This window comes from Cupressus sempervirens, chromosome 9 (genome assembly GCF_028749045.1).
Source record: "Cupressus sempervirens isolate cs-2001-9-10 chromosome 9, ASM2874904v1, whole genome shotgun sequence".
Classification (NCBI taxonomy): domain Eukaryota; kingdom Viridiplantae; phylum Streptophyta; class Pinopsida; order Cupressales; family Cupressaceae; genus Cupressus; species Cupressus sempervirens.
In genome coordinates this window covers 807824171-807836705 of record NC_143126.1, presented here as the reverse complement: position 1 = coordinate 807836705, position 12535 = coordinate 807824171, and the positions used below count along the sequence as shown (strand labels likewise).

Sequence of the window (12535 nt, the reverse complement as noted above, 5' to 3'; positions counted from 1 at the left end):
CAATAAATCCTCAATATCTGCATTGAACAATATTCATTATCTTTATTTAGGAGGTTATCAAGCTCTTCACTTATAAGCATATTTATTGAGTCTTTGTTGGATTTTTTCACATTCTCTTGTCTAGATCAAATCCTTGATAAAATTTACTCATGTTGTTGGGTCTTTTCAATTAATTCAAAGTGATTATTCCTATTTGAGAGGATTGAAAGCTAAATTGCTAATAAGGGGAAACAAAATGTTTCAAGAATGCATAAGTTTCCTTCTTTAATAGCTCCCTTTTTCTTCTAGGTTATGTGCTTTTTGGATTGAATGTAGCAATTAATGACTTGTACTTGATATATCTATAATATTTAAAGTCAATATTACATTTGGCCTTTAGATTTTCAAATTTAGTTCCTAGCAACAACAACTTTTGCTGCGATGGCTACAAAAAGATGCTAATGCTAGATAATATTGATGGCAACCTTGACATTAGTTTATCATGTTAAGTTGGGAAGAAATGTTTATATCCCTTTACAGATCTTGTGCATAATTATATTATAAAGAGTTATAGCAAGAATGGAGGATTCCTGCTTTAGTGGTCAGAAGAAGATTGTTAAAATCTACTACTCCCTATGTGAAAAATTAGAAGAATGAAGAAATAGTTACAAAAACCTAGATGCAACTAAAACATCAATAAAACATATATTCATGATATTTTGTGTGTATTACATTAGAAACTACAAAGGAATTTTCAAGACATTGGATAACAATACCATAAGTAGCCAAATTAAAAAAATTCAACATGATATCTCTACATAGTAGATACATAGATGAAATAGTTGGGGAACAACTGCTTGTAGCCAATGGTGAAGATGAAATTCATCCATGTGGTTAAGGGAATTTATTGAAATAAATCTAATGTGCATCTAATGACAACATAGAATTTAAAAATAGAATTTTTAGCTTGGTTGGTCAGTTTGATACAAAGTGTACCTCTAAAGTTAAAACATACATTCTACCAAATAGATCTAGTTATGATGTAAAGCTTGATTTCATTTGCATCAAAATTTATATTCTGGCTTATGGAACTAGCTATACACTATGGAAAGCCATTGTCACTATGTTTAACACTTTTTCCATGACCATTTCACTACTTGTGAATAGGACAAAATCATCTTTCGTGGTTAAAATGAGGGCAAAGAATTTTGGCAGCACCTAGTTCATTCTTTGCTACTCCTAAGTTAAGTTGTTATTTATTAGAAATTAAATTTAGAAGAGAAATCACATTGGGGCTTGCTATAGATAAGATAATAGCTTAAGCCATTAAAATTGAGAAAAAGCCCATAAATCTCAAAATGTGAACAAATAATCCATCAAATGGGATAGCTACTCTAAACAATCCAAAACCTAGTTTGAATATAACCTACTGAAAAAACATTCATTACTAACCCAATTTGAATATTAATACAACTGAAAGTAAACATTGATCAATCACATCAAGGCAATTCAAGCCATCACCATGACTTTTCGCAGCTATGTTAGCATATTAACTCTAAGCATGAGAATCTGTCGTGCACCACAAGAGTCTCTAGTACATTGCCCATTCCCAACTACATATAGACCAAGAAAATTTTATTTTATTTTATTTTTTCCTAGAACTTTTAAGTAAATACTTGAGTATTTCTATAAAATTAAATCATAGATTTAGTAGTTAATGGATTCTTCAATGTTTTATTATGAAATCCATGACAAACACATGCATCTATGGGTTGATATAGAACATATATTTGAAATAGGAAAGGGAATTACCATCCCCTATATTTGTAGGAATTAGTTCTTTGAATCTTCAATCCTTGAGAGTTGACTATATATTTCTTTTTCATTACCACTAGGATGAGCATATCAACAATTTGTTAGATAATTGATGAACAATATTAGGGTTTTATTTGTCATATTCTATAGTTGTAGAGAAAGTAGAGAAGTAGTATAGCTTTCCACAAGACAAACAACTATCTATTGTCTTCCACATACTCTATATAGGTAGCCAATATAGAATGGGAATAGTTTCCATGTGAAACCCAACAAGGACTGGAGCCTAGTTAGCCAAGTCATAGTTTGATAATTTAAAAAGGTTGTAGAGGATGTTCTTTCTACAACCAAGTGGTAGCCACAACCAAGTGTTAGCCTTGCATCAGATCCACATAAGATGCAAGATTTGCACCTCATTTCACCCATCGGGTTCCACAACACCCATAATTGGATGGTGTAATTTGACATATGAACATGTAAAATGTTCGTTGTGGATTTGAATATAGGTTTTCACTATGAAAGGTCTAACGATTTTCCACTCATGCTTAACCCACTTTAATACCATAGTTTAATTACCAACCCTAACTAATTGTAGTTAGCTCTAAATTAAGTGATGCATAATAGTAGGACTCACATTCCCATTTTTGGAATAGTTGTGAAGAATAAAAATTATAAGTTGGCAAGAAAGTGTTTTCACCTAAGGATGGCTTTTAAAGTTGAATTTTGATAGGGCTGCCAAAGGCAACCCTAGACCAATGGGAGAGGGAATGGTTATTCACTATCCTTTAGGTTCCTTCATAAAAGGAGGATCATAATTTTTTAGTACCAAGTCTAATAATGAGGATGAAGTTGTTAGCTCTACTAGAAGGATTGAAAATGACAAAATTTGTGAGTAAAAGGGATCGGAAGTCAAAGATGGCTCTGTTGCAAATTATTTAGGATCACATCAAAGAAAATGGCAAAGACTGGAAACTAGAGAGCTGAATGGAGGAAGCTAAACTAGTAGATGCCAGCTTCAATTAACTTCCAGCATTGATACATAGAATTCAATGGTATTCTAAGTTGTAAGCCGTCTGCTAATTTCCATAAGCATTAAAAGTGAGTATTTGTCATGCCATGTTAAAGCCTTATGTTTATTATGCAACAATTTGCTCTCCACTTTATTTATTGTCTACTGATTAGGGTGTGAGTTGTGAAAAAGCACTAAATTTTGGTGCTTGGATTCTTTTTCCTCAGATTTTTGTTTGCCTCTATGCAGATTTTCATGTAGTCTAAAAGTTGTATATGTTCTCTCATGATGGCACATGTTTAGAGAGCTCAAGATTATTATGGTGCTGTATCCAATTATTACCTAAAGCACAAGATCAAATATTTTTGTTCCTTAACAATTTGTCTAAGACATACTTGGTGAGGTGGGTGGAGAGATGCCAAACAGTCAAGAGCATCAATAGAAAATGATTTTGCTGCCAAATCAGAAGCATATACACCTAAAACTGGTATGACATCTTGAGCTAGATAAATGATTCTTTATATAAGATCACTGCCTTTTCTATCTAAAGATGAAATACTGTTTACTTGAAATGATTTTTTATATAAGATCATTGATTTGACTTAGTCAAATCTTTAATGTGAGTACTGTTTACTTGAAATTGCTAAGTGATGCTAACAAATTTCTCAATCGTCTCTAGAGTGGTAGAACCCACACCATCAAAACAACGCTAACATCACTGGTTTGACTTAGTCAAATCAATGATTTTTTACATAAGATCACTGATTTTACTTAGTCAAATCTTTAATGTGAGTACTGTTTACTTGAAATTACTAAATGATGCTAACAAATTTCTCAATCGTCTCTAGAGTGGTAGAATCCACACAATCAAAACAACACTTATAAGTAAGATTGGTGTTTATGCTATTTGTGACATTTTTTTGCGTGAATTTCAAATCTAGGCAGCATTTATAGTCATTTCTTGCTGATATCTTGAGATTTATACAACTGACGCTCTTTTTTCTTTGCCACTCTTCTTTCTTTTTCACATCCTCAAAGACATCAATTAGGTAAATCTTTGAGAAGTTCAGTACTACAGGGACTCCATGCCATAGTTAATGTATGACTTATAGCTTCTTTTTCCCCCATATGCTTCAAGAGAGAGATTTCATATAGCACATCCACAATACAACCTATAGAGGAAGCAAGGATAGTTTTATGGTATTGACGGATGCTTCTGGATATAACTATGTAATGTTTTCTAGCATTAACATTTGAGAAAAAATGTGAGTGTGATCCAAACTATTGATACTAAAAAAGCTACATCATTATATCCAAAAGCATTCACTAGAACTATCATGAACTATGGAAATTTCATGTCTCTTATATTTTTTTGACGATCTTTACCAAAATGAAGGATCCTTCAATGCCATATTTTATTCAAGGCATTGTCTTTATTATGAGGGGATGCTTGCATGTTGTCTGTCTTTAAAATTTCCATTCTACCTTCTTTGGAATTACTTTAACATTGCATGCTTCCAAATTACAGTGTCATGATAATGACATCATAGATACTAGACGAGGAGCACAGTCTACTTAGAAAGAATTAAACAAAGCACTTGCAAAAATTGAAAAGACCTAATTTAATGCTTGCACAAGGAAGAATTAACACTATACACACTATTCCATCCAACAAAATCCACAAACACTTCTCTATTCACTTCAAAACTTAATAAAAACTAGTAACTGTCACTACAATTCTAGGCACAATCTATTGTTTCGTACTATAGCCGTACAATGACATTTACCAACCCTTGCATTAGGGTTCCCCATGACATTTATAGCCTTCTCCTCGACATTCATGAAGTGTACATCCACCATCCTAAAACTAGAAGTTGCGGAATCACTTCCCAAAGTTCATATTCAAGACCTTGGTGTTCTTCTGATGGGTTCAGGATATGAGGTAAGTTGATTGTGATTATTTGGAAGAAATGATCTCATAACATTCATCCAATTTTTATGCTCTTATTCCATGGATAATATGATCTTTTGTTTTCAAAATTTGAGGCTTGCAGGTCTTCTTTAGTGAATCAAGTCTATATGGATTCAAAGGGCTTGTTGGTAGGCTTGCACGTATTGGTGTACATGCAACTCTTTTTCTCATAATGGCAGGGGCAACTCTAAGTTCTATGGGGGGGCTACTGTGGTTTAGTTATAATTCCTCAAGGCTTGAATTTTATGATGGGGGATGTGCTTACTCCAAATAGGATTTTGTCTAAACCAATTCCCAGTTTTCAAACCGAAGTTCATGTTGAGAAGTTTTACATTGATTACTATGAGAATGGCAAGGTATATATATATCTGGAATCATAATCTGGAGCTTTTTTCCTCCTTCACACAAACACTCACATAAAAGAAGAAACAATATTCTAGCCACCATCTTACAACTCTTTGTTCTTTTTTTTTTCTCCTAGCTACATTTTTCAGTTTGATAATCTCAAAATAATCAAGTCTCTTTTGAAAACTGCATTGAGATGTTAACAGCAGGTATCTTACTGTTATTCATTTTTCTCGCCCATATTTATTTAGGTATCCCAATTTCACACTAACCTTTCTTTACATGATACAAATAGAAAGGAAGTTCTAAGGAAGACTATCAATGTGAATAACCCTTTATGATTTGGGGGCATCACAATCTATCAAACAGATTGAAGTATCTCAGCTCTTCAGATACACAAGAATGGTGCAGGACCATTCAATCTTGCAATGACTACATTATAGAACAAAGATAATCAACTTTTTGGTACATTCTTGCCACTAGAAGATGATAATAGTTCTACCAATCCTAGTTACATAATATTGAATGGCATTTGCTAGGCACTCTTGATAGACTCAAGTAAAGGTTTTATGCTAGAACTTTTCTAACATTAGTCATTTTTCTGTATCTGGTGTTGTAGAAGAGTAAGGAAGAACTAGAAGCTTTGATGGATAATGTTGAAGAAAGTGAAAATGTTGGCAGCAAATACAACATCTATTTGAAAGATACTTTGCTACTTGTGGCAGGAGCAGTTATAGCAGGCGTCATTGCTGATCCACTTGTGGACGTTGTTGACAACTTTTCTAATGTCACAAACATCCCTACCTTCTTTATTTCTTTCATAGCAATGCCCTTTGCCACAAACTCCAGTGAGGCCATTTCAGCACTTATCTTTGCAAGTCAGAAGAAAAAATGAACTACTTCTTTGACCTATTCTGAGGTACATTTCTCCTTGTCTTTCAATTTCTTTGATCCATGAAGATGCTTGATGAGTTTGAATACTAAGAATGGGGATGACATTGAGAATAGAAGAGCGATAATTGTTCATGGGATCTCTCTGTTTGCCAATATGGGCACCTTTTAGGGCACAACTTTCGCTGTTTCCGTATACCAGATATATTTTCTTGCTTAAGTTCTGCCTGTTACTCTGTTGTTTTCTCTTTCTCATACACATGCACATTGACATACAAATGCTAATTTTCAAATAGATTTCTCAATGTTCATATCTTGTTTTGTAGATATATGAGGCAGTGACAATGAACAATACATTGTGCTTGGGTGTTTTCTTGGCCATTGTCTATCTTCAAGGATTAGATTGGAACTTTTGAGTGGAAGTATTGGTGATATTAATTGCAATTGCAGTGATGGGGCTCATGGGCAACATCTTCACCACATATAAACTTTGGACGAGTTCCATTGGTTTTCTTATGTATCCTCTATCTCTTGTAACATATAAATACTTATCCACAATCTATTCCAGAAATTTGTAAATAAATCGATTATGGATTGTGGAAAACTCATATATTTAATTTATTATATTTGGTGATTATTTCTTTGACACCATAGATCAATTTTGGCTCGAGATCTGCAGTCTTTTGTGATGTATGATCAAGAAGGGAAGTTTGTGGGAGTTAGGTGGCCTGGGTCAAATCATCCAATAACCATTGATGACATGGAAATTATTGTGGATGATGTGATTGGTAGCACTGGCCTAGAACTAAAGGTCCATGCTTTTCCTCCATTGTTTGTTTCTATTTGATAGTTTATCGTGTGACCCTGTAAAGAATATAATGGAGATAACTCTATTTTGAGTGGAATTAGATTTAATAATCATGCGTACAAACTTTAACAAAAAGGAGATTGATGTTAATCACAATGAGTATGCCAGACTCACTGATTATTAGTTATGACTACCCTTCCTTTTATAGTTGTTATGAAAAAAAGATGATGAGGTATAACTAAGATATCAATTCTTGTTTTAACCATATTTTCCCTACTTCTAGCTAACTATTTTGCCTAATCTCAATTGGATCCAGGGGTTCCTGTGGTATATGCTAGATTTGGACCACTCATGTTCACAACCATTGTCAGCTTTCTTTCTCATTCACAAGTAAGCCTAGATTCAGAAAATTTCTACCTTCACAAAATTCATTTCAAGTTTTGATTAATGTATTTTTCCAATTATCACCATTTGGATAATGGCACCAAAATTATGTCTAATGTGCTGATTTACAAAATGAACAATGAATGTGTAGGTATGAGCTTTGCAAGATGGAACATCTATTCTAGTTGGAGGAAAGAGTAATAGAGATAAACTAGGTTTTCAAGAAGAGATGAATCAAATATTTGATTCAGTTCCTGAAGTAGTTAGTAATAAACATATTGCAAATGGTATGTAGAATTACTATTAATTGTAGGATTTGAGCAAAAGCGCACAACAAATCCACAAAGCCTAGGAAAACTTGCATGCAGAAAACCTATCATGGAGAAGAAAAAGACAAGAAGAGGCAAGGGTTTGATCAAAAAAAATCAGATGAAGAAAATATTATTCAATGGATCTTCATAATTAAAAAAAAAAAGAGATCAATCCTTATAAAAGGAGATTGAAACTCGAAAAGGGTAACCTAAAGCCTAAAAAAGCTAGGTTGCACAATATAATTAATAAAATATTAATTATATGCATCTACAAGATAGCTTAAGAAAACTAGAGTAATAAACAACCTATTTAATTGAATCAAAGTGATTTAATTAATAAGTGTGAACTAATAATTACACTAAAACCCCCCCTTAAGCAAAGCTCAGGAGGTAAGCTAACCTAGCACAGTTATGAAAGTAGGAAAATTAGATCCCGACAACAAGCCCTGATCAGGTACCCAATGACAACAAAATCTCTATAAAGAGGAGAAATAGAGAAAACCACATGGGAAAAACCCTACTCCAAAAAGAGATAGCAAAGAATGTTCCAGAAGATAGGAATAAAGAGAGATCATGAAGAGAACCACTGAAGCATGAAAAATCACAAAAATCTATCAAAAGGTGCTGATCTGTAGAACCTCCATAGAAATAGAAGGCACAAACTGAGCATTTCTATATGGTAGATGATCCATGTCACTGAAATGCATAGGTAGCCAGCTACTGCAATCGCCTAGTATGTAGGATCAAGTACTAAATACATAGCTCACACTAATGAACCATCGAACCAAGGAAGCATAGAACAATAATATAACCCCCCCTTAATGCAGACGGGGTGAGGTGACAGGCAACTGAAAAGATGGGCCAAAAATCTCCTACAACACAGGAACCAAACACATCAAGAGTGAGGTACAGACATAAATAAAGGAACATGTCATCAACACTGCATGAGGCAAAAGATAAAGAGGGCCTATAAGTGGCAAACAACTATCCCCCCCATGACACTTTATAAAATAGTGCGAGTACAACAAATCACAATGATGAAAAGGATCTTGAAACGCAAGAGTGGCACTTTATCTAAGTGCGTTGCATATAGATGCTTACAATGAATAGCAACAATGATCATAAAAAACATAAGGCTGAAACAATAGAAGGAAGAGCCCAAAACAAAGCATCTAAAGCAAGAAAATCGATCCCTGAACCTAAAACAATCAGGATATCCACTAGAATGCTAAAATGAAAAAGACTGAATTGGATGTGCTTGGAATAGGATCTAGAACAACTATTAGCATCACTGGAAAGATTGCAGAAAGAGCTTTCTAGCAATATAAAGAAGTCCAAAATCAGAGATCGGATGCTCAAGATATGCCTCCCGGAGTGCAAATTTTTTTTTTGGCTTTGACTACCAAAACAAGCAATCAAACTGCATCAAAAACCAAAAACACTTATACTAGCATCTCCATCTCAAAACCTACTTTTTGGCACATTTTTTGGATCAAAAAAATACGTTCGTATGCTCAAGTTATGGAGAAAAAACCAACAGGGCCTCTGAAAATGCATGAAAAAATTATTTTTTTAATAAAAAAAAAAAAAAAAAAAAAAAACGCCACCGCCACCAGTGGAGCGATGGTTGAGCAGTGGTCTGGTGGAGAGAGCAGGAGGTGTATCCGCAGTGGCAGAGCCACAGTGGAGGGCGGGTGATTAGTCAGGAGGTGCCGCCGGTGGGTCACCAGCAGCCGCTGCGGTCAGCGGGACCACTGACAGTTTACCGCAGGCAGTTACCACCAACTACGAGCGGTCTCGGTGACCACTGGCAGTTTTTTTAGAACTGCCACTACAAAAAACAACCATTTTAAATATTTTTTTGGTGATTTTTTTGATTTTTTCACCTCAAACTGTGTGCGAGAGGTCGTACGAGCCTACTCGGCAATTTTTTTTGCCTCCCAGATCAACATTGTCCAAATTAGGCAAATTTTATATCAAAATGGGGGTTTTGATGCCTTCTGAATCCATCCGTGAGGTCTGTTTGGCCTCAAAATGCTTCAAAAATTAGTGACCCCCTTGTTTTATCAGGAAAAGCCTAAAAAAATACTAGATCTGATCTGCCAAACCCTTGTTCTCCCTTTTTCTTGAAACATTGAACAAGCTACAACATATCTAGCTCTTATAACATGTAGGATTTTAGCAAAAGTGCACAACAAATCCATGAAACTCAAGAAAACCTGCATGTAGAAAACCTGTCACGGAGAAGAAAAAGACAAGAAGAGGCAAGGGTTTGATCTAAAAAAATTAGACGAAGAAAATATTATTCAATGGATCTTCATAATTAAAAAAACAAATAGATCAATCCTTATAAAAGGAGATCGAAACCCAAAAAGGGTAACCTAAAGCCTAAAAAAGCTAGGTTGCACAATATAATTAACAAAATATTATTTATATGCACTTACAAGATAGCTTAAGAAAACTAGAATAATAAGAAACTTATTTAATTAAATCAAAGTGATTTAATTAATAAGTGTGAACTAATAATTACTCTTACATTAATATCCTGCAATTTCTTTGCTATGATATTTGAAATTGATGTTCATCAAATTAAATCTCATTAGATGATTGGCCGACAATTTTTTTCCAACAACATTTGTTCTTGTATGTTAGGGCTTGCTAAGTTGGTATTATATTTTCATAGGTGACACAACAAATATAATAGGGAGATATAATCTGGCACTCTCAACTTTTTACCATCATATCCCATTTTATGTAGCTGCTCCTCTAACCTCAATGGATCTCTCAATTTCCTCTAGTGAGTACATAATAATTGAAGAGAGGTCACCAAAAGAACTAACTCATGCTCTTGATGGCCAAGGTCAACAAGTAGCTCCATCTAGGATTTCTATTTGGAACCCTACTTTTGATGTTACCCCTGCAAATCTTATCTCGACCATTATAACTAAAAAGGTGCATTGTCATATCTACTCTTTTGTGAATAAACTGTCATTTCGAAAAAAAAATACAATTTGATCTCAAACTTGGTTTTCTTCATTTCATACATTGTACAAGTGCAACCATGATATATATTTTAGCATATAATATTTAAAATGTGTTATGTAAAACAACGCATCATTACAAAGAAGGATCCAACTTCTGTGTTTGATGTAAATGAGTTCATAAAGAATGTTTCTTAAGGAGCAAATAAAGGATACATTGGACAAGTGCAACTATGATTTCCATAACAATTTAAAGAAACTAAAGTACTCTTTAGTCATTAAATTCTAAAAAGGAGTAAAATGATTGCACAAGTAAACTTCAAAAGTAGTTGTTCTAGTGTTGAAGTTCTTGTGGGATAAAATGCATAATTTTCATATAGTGGTGTTCAGTTTAGGATACTTTTCTTCTTCAATTTATGTACTATATTGTACTTTGAAAACCAATTGTTATGAATATGAAATTCCTTTGTTACTTTGATTATGTAATATATCATTATTCCCAGTTGAAAAAATTTCTATCAACTTTGGCAATATCAAGAGTGCATTACACTTCAATAGTTCTGCTTTTGCTTACATTCTTGGATGCTTTCATTTCAAAGAATACATGTCCATGCTATATGTTTATGTTCTTCTTTGTTCCATGCTATATCAAGCAATTGTTTCTTATCTACAATCAGAGGACACCTTTGAGAAGAAAATTTTTCCTGCTCCAACTTTACTTTGCAGAGATTTAAAAGGTTGCAAATTAAATGGCTTAGATAAGAAATAATTGCTTGATACAACATAAAAAAATGTCAACCAAACATTGGTGAAAATTTGAACCAATTCTTGATAGTTTTCTACCAAGAATTAGTCAAAATTTCCACCAATTATAATTTTTTTTTGACCAAACATTGGTGGAAATTTTGACCAATTCTTGATAGTTTTCTACCAAGACTTGGTCAAAATTTCCACCAATTATAAATTTTTTTGACCAAACATTGGTGGAAATTTTGACCAATTCTTGATAGTTTTCTACCAAGAATTGGTTGAAATTTCCACCAATTCTAAATTTTTTTCGACCAAACAGTGGTGGAAATTTCAACCAACAATGAAAAACTAGAGCTAGCAAAAATTAATTTTTTTCGACGAATGTATTGGTCAAAATTTTGACCAACGTGCAGGTTCGTCAAAATTTTGATGAGATAAATTACCACGAATTGCTTGGTCAAAATTTTGACAAACCTGCATCAAAATTTCAACCAAAATTTGTCAAAAATTGAGTTTAAATTTACTAGTGACACTAGGAGTGTCTGTATATAAAGGCCTCTAAGATGCATCTAGAATGCCTAGGAATCAACATCATGATAAGTCATACAACTAGGTGCATGTCCACCAGATATGGATTATCCTCCATTAAGCATAGAAGTAAGTGCGATGATGAGAGGATAAGCCTACAAAGGTGTAGCATGCAAATTTATGTTGTAGACACCATGTGCTAAATTAGGAGTGCCAATAACTGTGTTGTCTACATGAAAACTCAATTAATTATGCAAACTCCAATATTGTAGACACCATATGCTGAATTAGAATTGTTTACTTTTGTGTTGTCAACATGACAACTCATGAAAGTACGCAAAATCCTAAGTGTCTTACTAAATAAATAATAAAATAATGCATTAACCTAAGTAAACTTAAGTAAAGTGTAAATAGTAAATACGTATCTACACTAACACCCCCCCTTAAGTGCAACTTAGGGGAATGCCCTTAAGCTTACGAAAACTAAAATGAAAATGCATGATGGGTCCCGACTACTAGGCCATGTTAACGTACCCATGTATATAATGAAATGCAATCTCTCATAAAATGGAGAAAGAGGGAAAACTTCATGTGAAAAACCCTCCCCCAAAAAAAGAGATGAAAAGATGTATGGATGGATGGAGTAATCAAGATCCCCCCATTACGACATACATCAAGTATATACAAAAGAGAAGTGGAAGGACAAAACCCCTTAAGAGGAAAAAGTCCCCCCATAAAAGAGAAGAAGGAGACAAGGTAGTCCCC

General features: G+C 33.8%; 1 pseudogene; it reads left to right on the top strand.

Moving 5' to 3' along the window:
* Nucleotides 1–4610: 4610 nt before the first annotated feature.
* Nucleotides 4611–9334, top strand: LOC149541161 (cytochrome c biogenesis protein CCS1, chloroplastic-like; annotated as a pseudogene).
* The last annotated feature ends 3201 nt before the right edge of the window (nt 9335–12535 follow it).